Here is a 13879-nt window from a genome sequence, read left to right as displayed (position 1 = left end):
TTCATTCCTCGGCTGCCTGGTCTGAAGGCACCAAGATCTTAGGGAGCTGCAAGTTTTATAGGAAAATCTTGAAACCGTGATCCTCTCCCCCTCCCCCGCCCATGAGGACACAAAGCATGTATAGATAGAAATAGACAGACAGACAGATAGACAGATAGATAAAAATCTAAAAATTGCAAACAGACTAAAAGAAAACTATCACAAAGGACCCCAATTGATCCTCTTTAAAACCAATGTGCACAGCAAATGGTAAGTATTTTTCTTCTCAACAGATCAAACGGGGAAAAGACAAATGTTTAAAATTCATTTAAAAAAAAAAACAAAACAGCTTCAAGCAAAATTACTGCCATCTAAGATATGACAACCATCTACCAGTCAGCATGAACAAAAATAAAGAATGGGGGTTTATGTTTTCTGAGGACAAATCTGCCCTTCTTGCCCAAACTGTAAATGTGATCGAATGTTTGCTAAACAATGAGGAGAAGCAATGAACAACACGAGAGTGAGCCCAGAGCCCTGCCATTGGGGCTGACGGGTCCTTCCCACCATGAATGCTGAAGTCCCATGCACAGGACCAGAGAGAGAGAGAGAGAGAGAGAGAGAGAGAGAGAGAGAGAGAGAGAGAGAGAGAGAATGAGAATGAATTGATATAGCTGGCAGTGCCCCCCCCCCCCGCCCCATTACAGTGGCTTACTGATCCAATGTGATTGGTATCTTTATCCAAAGGGGATTTTGATATAAGGCACAGGAAGAAACAAGGGAGTCACCTAAAGACCAGAGAGGCTTAGAGCAGATCTGCTTCTTCTTTCTCCAGGCCTCAGAGGGAAATAGTCCTCCCACACCTTCATCCTGGATCCCAGTCTTCCACAACTAAGACAATAACCTTGTGTTGTGAAGGCACACAGCTTTGTGGCACTGCGTGCTTGCAGACCCTGGGTCTTAGCTCTAGCTGGCAAACCGCTGCGTGTGACTGTACGAATACAGAGTCTATGCAACCCAGACCTCAGATGCTCTTCCCATCACAGGATGGTGAAGACAAAGTCGACAGGGCATCCCAGATCCACAAACATCAGTGCAGCTGTAAGCGCAGTTTCAGTCTCCATGGAGCTACAGGAGAAATCTCAAACTGTCTGCCCTTTCCTGCAAAGATTTCACTACCTCATTACCATGGGCAGCAAATAGAGCTTTACTATTTACCACATTACTATAAACCACGGCAAATTACATATTAAAACAAAACTACCAAATGCTTTGCTACATCAACAAAAACTAAGCCAATTTTTAAAACAGGATTTTCCCCCCAAGATCAACAGCAAGTCTGTGATGTTTCAACACACTAGGATGGGGTATCCTGTCTTTCTCTCTTGGGACACCCTGTTACTGCAGGAAGATGATGTAATGCCCTCATTCGTCCACCAAACAATATAGTATGCCTTCAAAATGTCAGCCTGTTTCATCTCTCTAAATACATAATTGATTTTCAACATTTTATGCTCCAGTTACCACCCGAAAGCAGACTGGGACAAGTTCATATTTCAACTGCTTCTTCCTCTAAGTACAAAAGGAGTGATCAGAACAAGTAATAAATTGTTTCCAGTTTTTCTTGGGGAGTGATTTGCTCATGACCTCTGGTTTCTCTGTTACTCACATACACAGTTCTCATGTCTACAGCCTAGCTACAGCGTGCACAACCTGGCTACAGAGAATCCAGCAGCAGCCAAAGAATTGGTTTTTATTTAAACACTGACAGGCTAGCCACTGACATTCCTCATGAAACAGTTAGGACCAATGTCAAACAAAAATTAAAAGTTTAAACTTGCCTTAAAAAAAAAAAAAACTAGAGCTATATATTTGGGTCACTTTATTTTTAACCACAGTCTTCTAAATGACCTGAATATCCTAACATCCATTCTAAATGACAAGTTTTGTAATTCTTATGAATAATTTAGTTGAGCAAACTTGCTTTGCTTGCTGCTGAATAAAAATGTCGCTTCAGAAATTGACAAATCAGTTGTCTATAATATATTTGAGTTTTGATATTTTTCCATTCATAGTAGGGGAAAAAAATGAATGAAAGAAAGCACTTTAAAACTGGGTTTCTGACATGGTGGAGTCTTCATTACCCATCACATCAGGAAATGTCAGGTTAAGTTAATGCCCTCAAAGCATGTGTTTGTAGGCAGGTACAGAGAGACATTACTATCAGCACAGCCACACACAATGACGTGCCTTCCAAATGTGGGAGATAAAATCCAGGACCTCACATGTGCTAGGTAAGCACGACACCACACGTCCTCAGTGCTAATAACTTTCCTAAATACTGAATAAGACACACCAGAATATTCACTTTGACTTGTACTAATGAAACCCCAGCAGCAGCAGCCTTGACATCAGCCACAGGGTAAAAGGTGTATGCTGCTGTTTTAATCGGACTTCACTTCTATAAAAGCTTGTATCTCTAGTACAAGGACGTCTTACCCAGGATGTTGTTGGCTTTGGGAAGTAGAAGAGTATTTGTTACAGGGAACTGGAGTCAGTCTGGGTCCTGTTTTTTTTCATAGAGTGCACACCCCTCCAGCTCACCGTCTGGGACTCTTTCTTGGATCCCAACATCTAGAAGGCTCAGTAACTTATTAATTCATGAAGCTTGGGAACAAAACCAGAGAGGTGGGAGGAAGCTTGTCCCTCCGCGGCTGCCGAGTTTCTCCCCAAGCATCCACTGCGAGTCCTGGTACAGCGTGTGGCTCTGCGAGCATGGTCTCCACAGAGAGAGGCACACTGATACATGTCCACACGGGCAGTGAGCAGCCTCCCTGGAGCGGAGTTCACCTCACTGGAAAGCCTAATACTGGTACACACAGAATTTACATGTGTCCTCCAAAGGTTGTGTTGGAAATTTAATCCCAAAATTCATATGCTACTGCCATCTGGAGAAGGGGTTTCTGGAAGCTAAAATAGGATTCGAAGAGGTCCTCAGGGTGGAGACTTCATGACAGTACTTGAGAGAACCTTATAAAAAGAAGGGCAGTCTAGTGGTGGTGGTGCAAGCCTTTGGGAGGCAGAGGCAGATGGATCTCTGAGTTCAAGGCTAGCCTGGTCTACAGAGTGAGCTCCAGAACAGCCAGGGCTACACAGAAAAACCCTGTCTCAAAAAAAAGGAGGAGGGGGAAAGAAGAGGAGGAGAAAGAAAAGAAGAAGACAACATTGAGGAATAGGAGAAGGAGGAGGAGGAGGAGGAGGAGAGGAGGAGGAGAGGAGGAGGAGAAAGAGCACCCAAACTGGTGGCAAACTTGCTTTATCTAGCATGAGACACTCTTCACTATTTTCTTAAAAGGCTTGTTCTGATTCCCACGTATGTACATGAGCCTGCTTATGTGTACTCTATATGTGCACCGTATGTGGGAACTACCTGCAGAGGCCAGAAGAGAGCACTGGACCTCCTGGAAGTGAAGTTACAACAAGGTATGAGCTGCCAGATGTGGCTGCTGGGAACCCAACCCAGGTCCTCTGCAGGAGCGGCGAGTGCCCTAAACCGCTGTGCCGTATCTCCAGCCCCACCCTTTGCTGTGTTCTGTGATGCTGCAAAAGAGCCCTCGCCAGATGCCAAGCAGAGCCTCAACGTGATGCTCTTAGTCACTAGCCTCTAGGGACCATGAGTCAAGAAAATGTATTTATAAGTTGCCTAGTCTTGAATATTTTGTTATTGTAACAAAAGACAACATAATTAAAGTAATAATAACCTTCAAAAATCAGGGCACATTCCTAAACTCTATCATTTGAAACGTTCAAAAGTACAATTTAAATTCAATATGCCTCCCTCCCCCATCCTTTTTTTTTAAATATCAGAACTGGTTCAGAACGTCAAAAGGGAAAACTAAAGTAGGCTTTACTGTTCCTCTATCATCACCCCGCAAAACGAGCACAAGGCAGCAGTCAAGATCTTGCAATCTTTAAAATTTCGACTTTGGTCTGAGAATACTTGCCGGACATGAACAGGACTTGGGTTTCACCCAAACACTGCAAACAGAAATAAAAATAAATGGTTTTTCATTTATGTTACTCTGAAGCCATCTGTGAGAAAACAGAAAAAAAAAAAAAATAGAGTAATTCTAGTCCCCAAAATACTGAATTAAAAAAAAAAAAACAAAAAAAACAAAAAAAACAAAAAACAAAAAAAGACAAAAAACCCAAGCCCTCGGTCAATACTGACAAGGAGTCACTGATAGCCTTATGAGTAGAACGACCATGTCTTCATGTGCCCCAGCCAGCCAGTCCTGTGAGCTTGTCTGTGCTTGTGAAATGGGACCAGTGATAGCCTTACCTCATGGGTCTCACAGAGAGCAAGGGAAACGGATCTGCAGAAGGGCAGCACTAAAGCAGCAGGAACACACAGAGAGGGCGGCTAAATTAAGCAGGCAGCGCTCAGCCCCCTTCCCTCCTCGGCTATTCAGGATGGATACATCCACTCAGAACCAGCAGGGGGTTCGAAGATTATTCCAATAAGCCTTTCTTCCATTTCGACGTGGAAGAATGGAGGCCTGGTAGGGACAAATGACCTGACAGACATCACTCACGGATCTTTTCTTAAGCCCTTCGCTTCTACAAGCACACAATCCTTAATGCCATCCACCCCTTCCTCGAAATAGGATTTGGCAGATTATAATCTGTAAATTGAAGTCTTTCTTTACTGTACAGGCCCCTCGCTCTCAGGGCCTCCCCTTCAGAGGACGAGGCTCCACGCGCTTGCACTGTCCCACTGGGAATCGGCATAAATTGTCCCTGACTCAACCTTTCGGAGAGGCAGGCTTGCATTCAGGGCCACCGAACAATCCCACGCTCGTTTTATCAGCTTCTACATCTGTCCCCTTTGAGAGTTCCCCCAGCTAAGCCACAAGCCCACCAACTAACTACCTAGTAATAAAGTTAGTGAATTCTCTTTTATACTGACAAAAATTACAGCTCTGCACAGTCCGTCCTTCAGGAAGTTCCTGGAGAAAAGGAAGGTGTATTTGCAACTGCCATCGATTACTGACTATCTGTCCCTATCTGTACCTCCGTTTCCTTTCTCATCAGCTGTGAAATACTTCTGCCAGCCTGACTCAAATGGTGCTTAAATACCCCATTTGTGGATGGTCTCTAAAACCACTGCTACTGAAACTCTGTCAAAATCCCTCTTTCTTTTCGATCCAAGTACACTCTTCTAAATCCTTTCAAATGAGAGTGGGGCGTTGGGCAATCTGTCATTTACCACCTCTGCCTGCTTTTATTCCTTTGAATTACAATACTCTGAATTCCAAAACTGCCTGAAATCACCAATTTATTTCAAGTCACACCCAGTTCCCCGGGTAATCAGATAATGAAACATCCATCAAGCCACGAGCTGATCAAGTTTGGTCTGACGAGATTTCTGGTACAGCAGGGTTGGTTGATAGGTTTCTCCCTTGAAGTCCTGCTACAGGATTCTCCCCGGCTCATGGTAGACAGTTTCCTTTGGTGTCTCTGGTCATGCCATCTTCCGAATTGCAGAAACAAGACGTTTTCGGTCTGGTGGTTTGAGCTGAATGAGGATGACCCTATAGGCTCAAGTGTTGGATGGCCTGGCCCCCAGTTGGTAACACTGTTTGGATACACTTAGGAGGTGTGGCCTTACTGGAGAAAATGTGTCCCTGGAGGCAGGCTTAGGGTTTTAAAGCACTACAGTTGCTTTCCAAGTCCAAGCATCCTACTTCCGCCAACATGCCTTTGCTCTGTCATGGCGGACTCTAACCATGGACTGTACACCTAACCCTTCCTTCAGTAACTTGTCTTGGTCTTGATATTTTATCGCAACAATATGAAAGTAACTAAAACATACAATCTCAAAAACGTTTGTTATACGAAGACTGTAGACCATTAGTCCTAATGGACCTGCAAATATTCCACGAGAGAGTAAGCACCCCCTCCAGCCAGGCTCCTGCCTCCCCAGGCCTCAGCCTCTGTCTGCTCAAAATTCACCCAAGCCTGAATCTAACGCTTTTGCCTTATGTCTGCTTCCCGATGGTTAACTCGGCCTCTTCGTCACTCCGTTCAAACCTATTCTTCTCAAAGAGCTACATGTAGCTCCCGAACTACATGCCTTATGTATGCACTACACTGTGTGGTCCGGTGTCCAGCATTCCCAGCTAGGGGAAAGTGATCTGACCACTCTGACAGCTTTCATCCTTAGGAGTTTGGTTCGTGGTACCTTAGCAACACTCTTGCACAGATGGTGGGGAGTTTACCCCAGCTTTCTGCTTTACCCCCCTCCCAGCCTACTCTCAATCTGTTTGACATGTATCTCTCTGTCAACGTCTCATCCACACACCACTCCAGAAACGAGCAAACCCTCGCTCAAAAAGCGCTGTGTACTTCTGGATTACTGTCATTCGAAACCAGATGTCTCCAAAGGAGACAGTGGGAGGTGATCTCCAAGGGTATCCAAAAACTATTGTAATTTCTAATGGTGTTGATTTGCCTCATTCTTTTGTTGCTATTTTTATAGATCTTAAATGCAAACAGCTTGTCACTAGCAGATATATGACTGCAATTTATACCTATACGAATGCTGCGAGTATGAGCAAGGATTCCACTGATGTCCAGAGTGTTTGAAGACTACTGTCTTGCCAGTCACAGTGGCATGCACCAACAGACCCAGCTATTCGGGAAGCAGATGCAGAAGAATTACTTGAACCCAGCAGTTGGAAGTTACCACAGGCAAACAAAATAGCAAGATATCACCTCTTAAATAAAATAAAATAAATAAAATAAAATAAAATAAAATAAAAGGTACTAGACAAATAGTTAACAGTTTTGTTCCTAAATTTCCTTGATGTATGTACTAGTTACTTTTCTACTGTTCTGATAAAACACCATGGCTGGGGGCTGGAGAGATGGCTCAGCAGGTAAGAGCACTGGCTGCTTCTCTAGAAGACCCAGGTTCAATTCCCAGCACATGATGTCTCACAACTGGCAGCAGGCCCAGTTCCCAGGGATCCATCCTACCAGGCATGCATGTGGTGTATATATCTGAGCATGCAGGCAAAATACCCATACATAAGACATACATTTTAAAAATAAGAAATAAAAGAACCCACCATGACCAACAACAACTTACAGAAAAAAAAAATTGTTTTGGTTTTGGGTTTCAGAGTGCTAAGAGCCCAACATGACACAGGGGTGGTGTGACAGCAAGCTGAAGGCATTGTGACCAGAGCAGGAAGCACAGAGATCACATCTCCAACCACAGACATGAAGCAGAGAGAGGGAACTGGAAATGAAGACAGCCATACATTCTCAAAGCCCACCCCCGTGACACACTTCCTCCAGGAAGGCTGCCCCACCTCCCCAAACAGTGCCACCAACTGAGCACCCAGTGTTTCAATTCCTGAGCCAATGAGGGACATTTCTTATCTAAACTATCATAGTGCTCCAGAGACGATTCCAATTAAATCAGTTGGAGTCATAAACTGCGTTATATTCATATAGTTTAGACAGCAACATAACCTTCTTATTTCTAAAATCATCTCAGTTCTGGCTTTCCTATTACATGGTTAAAATTACTTTTATTCAGGCAAGCCTATTCCTACAGACATTGTCACAGACATATCCACACTCAGACAGACAGACAGACAGGCTAGAGAAATGACTCAGCAGTGAAGAGCAGGAAGTGCTCTTACACAGGACCCAGGTCAGTTCTCAACACTCACACGGTGGCTCACAATCATTCCCATCATTTGTAACTCTCGTTCTCGGGGATCCAACACCCCTTCTGGCCTCCAAGGGTTTTTGCACGCATGTGGTGCACACATGCACACATTCAGGCACATTCACAGACATACAATTATCTTAAGTGTGTGTGTATTATTTTTAAATTAAAACAATCATTGAAACAACTAAAGAAATAAATGACTATAACAAACTTTCAAACTCATGTAATGAAGCCATGCTTATAAAATATATGAATTGTTTTAAGTTTTTTCTCATTAATTGCTTTTGACTTCTGACACTTAAAATATATAAGATTATGTTTGTTTTTCCAGAAAGATTAGGTTTTCATTTTGTTTTGTTCTGTTTTTTTTTTTTTTTTTTTTTTTTTACCGTTTCTCTGTGTAGCCCTGGCTGTCCTGGAACTCACTCTGGAGACCAGGCTGGCCTCGAACTCAGAAATCCGCCTGCCTCTGCTTCCCAAGTGCTAGGATTAAAGGTGTGTGCCACCAGCAAGCAGCTAACAGGAAATCTTTTTAAAAGGTTTATTTATGGGTATGTGTGCTTGAGGATGTGTGACATGCATACCCAGGTAAACTGGGGAGGTCAGGAGAGGGCATTCATGCTATAGACCTGGAGTTACGAGCAGTTAGGAGCTGCCTGACACAGGTACTGGGATCCAAACACCCGCTCTCTCCGGAAGGACAGCAGGCGTTCTCGACCACTGAGCCATCTCTCTAGCCGGGTGCCTCTCAAGCCTCCTCATGCTGTGTACCTTTAATACAGTTCCCCATGCTAATGTGACCCCCGCAGCCATAAAGTCATATTCGTTGCTACTGTTATGAATCATAATGTAAATATCTTTGTTTTCCAATGGCCTTAGGCAACCCCTGTCAAAGTGTCAATCCTCCCACAAAGGGGTCGAAATGCACAGGTTGAGAACTACTATCCCAGCCCCAGAAAAATATTTTTATAAAACTTCTATAATTTTATAAAACTTAGGATTCTTCTATACTCAATATTGGGTTGGGGTTTTTTTTTTCCCCATTCCTTTCTGAAAGTTTATTTTATCATTTTTTAATTAGTGTAGAGTCCACAAGAGTCCAGAGTGCGACTCCCCCGGAGCTGAAACTACAGACAGTCGCGTAAGCCGCTCATGAAGATGTTGAGAATCTAACACAGAAGTTTAAGGTCAGCGTGTGCTCTGAGCCCCTGAACTGTCTCTCCAGCCTCTCTGATATCCTTTTCAGTGAGACGGCTCTGCAGGTAAGCCATTATCTCTATTACTTGTCTGCCAACCCTCCTGGCATCCAGTTTTTAACTATGCAGCCTTGAACAGGTCAGACAGCGTCATCTCCTTGGCGTCATCTCCTTGTGCCGTCATAGCCATATCAAATTCATTCTGTGTGTCAGGGATCTTCTTGGCTGAGAGATACAGGCTGAGGAGACTGGATTCACAACAACAAAAGTCCTTTTGCAAAAGCCCATTAAGACATTTCAAGATTAAGTCATTATAATATTAGGCCTGGGGCTGAAGAGGAGCTGAAATCAAACCCAGAGTTAGTATTTTACCACTGAGTTAGAGCCCCCCAAATTAGCCACAATTATTTTACAAAATGGAGGGCTACTTACTTAGTAACTGTTACTTTAATCCTGTTTTAAAGGCAAGTTTTACCAGGCCTCTAAATGTGTCTCAGCTGGTGAAAAACAAAGGAAATTGTTGACAACAGACTCCAAACGAACCCAGATACCCTCCACCTCTCCTTGCTGCTGCAAAGCTCTACAGAACCTGCTAGCCATGGGGGTAAGGGGGGTGGGGGGTGTAAAACAGCACAGCCAGAAACAAGGTCTTGCCAAATGACTTTTTGATGGACAGCATCCCACAGAGCTCTGTCTGGATCCTCAAAGCACTTTCCGATGCTGCAGGTCTGTTTACACCTGGAGGTTACAGCTGACTACTGTACTGCGGAGAACCTGGCAGCTGCAGAATTCAACTGCAGCGCAACCTAATCCCTCACCACGCACGACACTGTTCTTCGTTTCCAGGCTGCCCTTGCAGGACCTGCCACGGGCCATCTTCTTACGTATTCAAAATGACAGCATAATCAACTTCGGCGGCTACAGCCACTGTCATCACTTCACAGAAAGCGCCCCTCAGACAGCCCCACCCCAGCACAGAACTTAAAAACCTCCAACCAGGAGGATAAATGACTCCTGGGGAGTCCAAAGAATACACATGAAGGAAAACGGTAAGAGCAACTCTCAAGGGAGTCCATCTTTCATGAACAGATTAGGTACCACCACAAACACCTCACTAAATCCAAGTACCTGAGACACCTATACCAGGGGGATGACAAATAGCAGGGACTGCCACTGCAGACTGGACATGCCTTAGTCATTTTAGGTTACAACCTCCACAGTGTTCACAAGGAGCCCGAAACTAGTCAATTCCTATTAGATTCATCTCATACTATTCTGCCAAGAAGAAAGAAAATTTAGGATGAGAAGTCTCCGTTTGTTGACTGCCTGCAAACTGGGCAGGCTGGCCATGATCTGCCCTCACATGTGGGCTTTGCTATTGTCAGCAGAGCACTAGTCAGGCCTCCTCGCCCTATCTCCATGCATCTCCACCCAGTATCAGGGTCTTGCCTGCAGACTCAGTGGGTCCACAGCGGTCCTCAGGGAAGGTGGCAGGAAGGAGGAGCATGAGAAAGGGGGCAGGCTAAGCTGTTTATCAGCACAGTCCTCAGCTCCAGCCTGCCCGGCCACAGGTCCCAGTCAGGGAGGAATCCAGAGCAACTTAGGAACTGGATTAGCACAGACTCGCACACACCCTCTAGCCTCTCTATAACCTTATGTGGGCGCCTGGACCCTCTGACAGCTCTCTACTCCAACTGTACCCAGTCGAGACATTGGGGGCCAGGCTGTGCCACCACACCGTGACCCACGTGGTCTCACTACCAGGCCTCTTCCCATCTTCCTGTCCCTATTAGGCATTCTTCTTACCTCTATTAACAATTCCCCCCTCCCCCTCCCCCATGCCACCATTTCCAGAACCTTCTGCTTCTGGGCTCTCTGAGTAGGGGCCGGAGGATCCAACAGCACCAACTTCACCGCTCTCTAAATGTGCAACCTTAGGCAAGTTGTCTAGTCCCTTAAAGCTGGGACCCCTCATCTGCACAGCAGTGTTGACCGTGGCCCTCCAAATAAGGAGTAAATGAAAGCAATGTATAATGCACGCAACGTCTCGAAATCCACAGCATTCATTCACAGATTTGCTAAGTGCCCACGTTGCAAAGGAGAAGGTTCTGTGACTGGCGGTGACTATTACTCCCTCCCTCCACTATCCTACTTTTCATGACGGTAAGGCAGACACAAAGTTTACCATTCATAAGCCTACAGTTAGCTGAATGGCATGAATGCACACTCAGATGGTTCTTGGCCATCACTGCCAGCAATATCTGAGCAGAACTCGTCCACAGGCCGCTGGAAGTTGCTCTCTGTACATGATCTCTCCCGCTCAACTAAGGAAGCACCTGCTCAAATGAACTTCTCCAGCCCCCTTCCCCTCATGCCACATGTGAGAACTGCTCCTCCCCTGGTGCTCTCCTACGCACGGTCATATCCCCCTCCGCCCCATCCGAAGCTGACACCTACCTATCTCTCGTATCTTCTCTTCACCAAGGAAACGCAGTACGGTGGTCCTCACGGCCCAGTTCTCACTCCTGTCCTTTTCCTGTGCCCGACAGTCAGCTCCTACAGGGAACAAGAGAGCAGGGGACAATCTGGATTAGAATCCCAACTCCATTTTGGGACTCACCGTGTAACCTGGAGCAGTTTCGTCCCCTCCCTGGGCCTCCACGCCTCATCTGTACACGGGGATATACCATTCGCGGTGCTGTTGACCGCCTGACACTTGGCAGCACGTAGAGCTGTGTCCAGCACGCGAGGTCACAGTGGCTGTCACACCACACACGCTCCCGGCTCCCCAGTCCATGCTCTACTACGGGGCGCACTGCACGTCAACAGTGCCGTTCCAAGCCTGTGCTTCCCATGAGTCCTGGCTCTCTGGTGGCCCTAGAGTGTGTTCTGCGATTCACATCCAGACCTCACAGATCACCCGCTCATCCACCGCAGTCCCCTGGCCTTCGATGTCCTTACTCTACAGTACTCTTTGCTGGTCACAAGGTGGGGATCAGACCAGGACTCAGCTTCTCAACTACATCCCAAGCCAAAAAAAACCTCAGAGAGAAGGTGTGTGTGGCCCAGAGATGCTGGAGCCCTGGGATTCTCGGACCCAGAAAGGCCCTCAAAAGACTGAAAAAAAAGGTCCCTTTCGACTGCCCTGACAACTGCCCACACTTGTCACCCCGTCCCACTTCACCCAGAAGTACAAAGCCAGCAGGTTTGATACGCTAGCCCCACCTCCCTGCCTCTCTGTTCCTCATCAGGATCCAGCCACAGGTACTACCCCAAACTTTCTGCTTTGATTCCAAACCAGTTTTCCTGAGACCCTCTTCTAGGTCTTGACCATTGTACATCCCTATCTATCCCCACTTAGACAAGTACACCATGCCTGCCTGGGCTCCCGCTGGGCTGACTCCCAAGTCTCTTCAGGTGTCCCCCTCTGCCAAACAAACCCCCACCCCTCACCTACACAATCCCCTGAGATGCTCCACAAAACCCGCCCCCTCCAAGAAGGCCACCCTGACCCCTCCTCCTGCTTCCCACCCTCTGCACTCCTCCGAGAGCACCTCACTCTTTCCTCCTGATCGTGTCTCTCCACTAGGGCACAGAGCTGTGCCTGGCACATTGTGCCAATATCTGCTCCATAAATAAACCAATGGCTACCGCAGTCTCTGCTTTCAGCTCTGAAATGGTTTATTGAGATGGTTTGTTTAAAATTCCAATTAAGACTCATAAAGCGACCACTCATAGGAGATGCTGTACATTTTTCTTTCCTTGAATTAGATTGGGAAACATACCCTGACCTTGCCTTCCCAGAACAAGTATATTCCTTTGATGGAGGGGGAAAAAAAACCAGAAACAAAAACACTACTTCCCCAACAAAAACTGAAAACAGCGAAACGGCGTATAAAGGGTACCCAGCTGACACAGGCTTAGGTAGAACAGTAGGGGGTGGGGTTAAGTTTACTTTGGATGACTACTGACTGGATCAGCCTACATACTATACGAAAAAGCTGAGCACCATAATCCCTCTCAGGGTTGTTTATAAGGCACAGGGAGGAAGAGGAGGCCGTTAGCTGCAGTGGAAATTTCCTTCCTTTGTCTAGTTGTACTTCTGGTATGCCCACCACACCAAACTCTCAATAGTGACTTATGACAATTTCATTTATAGGAAATGATTTCAAAGGGCCCAGAGAGCTGCAGATGGTACCCTGGGGCCCATCTGTCTAAGGATGAAAGCACAACACATACCATTACATCACCCTGACCTTCCTCAGTAACTTCCTAGCTGACAAAACCTAGACGTTTGCTCGGTCAACAAGATATTTGTGTTTGTCTCCAGCCTCGGGCTTTGCTTCCTGATGAGTTTTAAAAAATCATTATGCATCCAAACTGAATAGGGCCACTGTCGGCAGCTGGAAGGCCACCCTCTGGGCACAGGCCAGCTCTGTGGGCTTCAGGAGTGACCGCTGTCCTTTCTGTATACTTGCAATCTCTGATGGTTCATCCTCCTGCCCCTTTCCAGAGCTAAAGCCTCTCTCCTTGGCATCCTTTTTCTGGGGTCACCAGAGGAATCCTTTTCCCCAGAAAAAGGAAAAAGGGTGCAGCGAGGGCTCAGGCATTCCTCAGATAAATGCTGTAGCGCGGCACATTCTAACTCGGGCATCCTACTGCCTCAGCTCCCATCCTACACGGTGCTTCCAGCCTGGACTCCAGGATAGCTATTGTTTTCTAGACACTCACAGACCCTGGCACATCCTAGTGTTCACAGGTACAGGTACATGTCAGTCAAACAGGCTCGGGTGAGCACAGTCACCTTCATCGTTCCAGGACACAGCAACAAAATCTACATCCTCACCTCCCCATCCTCTGCCCTCCACAGGGCAAAGCCACAGATGTGCCTGGAACCTCATGAACAACCAGCCACCTCACTTTGGGAGGTTCCGAGTGAGAGGAAAGGGATTGGCTA

The 13879-nt window shown here is 46.2% G+C and overlaps 1 protein-coding gene across 2 annotated transcripts in view; it reads right to left on the bottom strand.

The window, feature by feature from the left end:
- Positions 1-13879, bottom strand: part of Tanc1 (tetratricopeptide repeat, ankyrin repeat and coiled-coil containing 1) — a 236520-nt gene that overhangs the window by 185376 nt on the left and 37265 nt on the right. For both annotated transcript variants that reach the window (XM_052182540.1, XM_052182541.1), the window contains exon 2: positions 11380-11478. The gene's annotated coding sequence lies outside the window, so the exon portion shown is untranslated. The remainder of the gene's footprint in view (positions 1-11379; positions 11479-13879) is intronic.

This window comes from Apodemus sylvaticus, chromosome 5 (assembly GCF_947179515.1).
Source record: "Apodemus sylvaticus chromosome 5, mApoSyl1.1, whole genome shotgun sequence".
Lineage (NCBI taxonomy): Eukaryota > Metazoa > Chordata > Mammalia > Rodentia > Muridae > Apodemus > Apodemus sylvaticus.
This window is presented reverse-complemented; position numbering and strand designations above follow the sequence as displayed.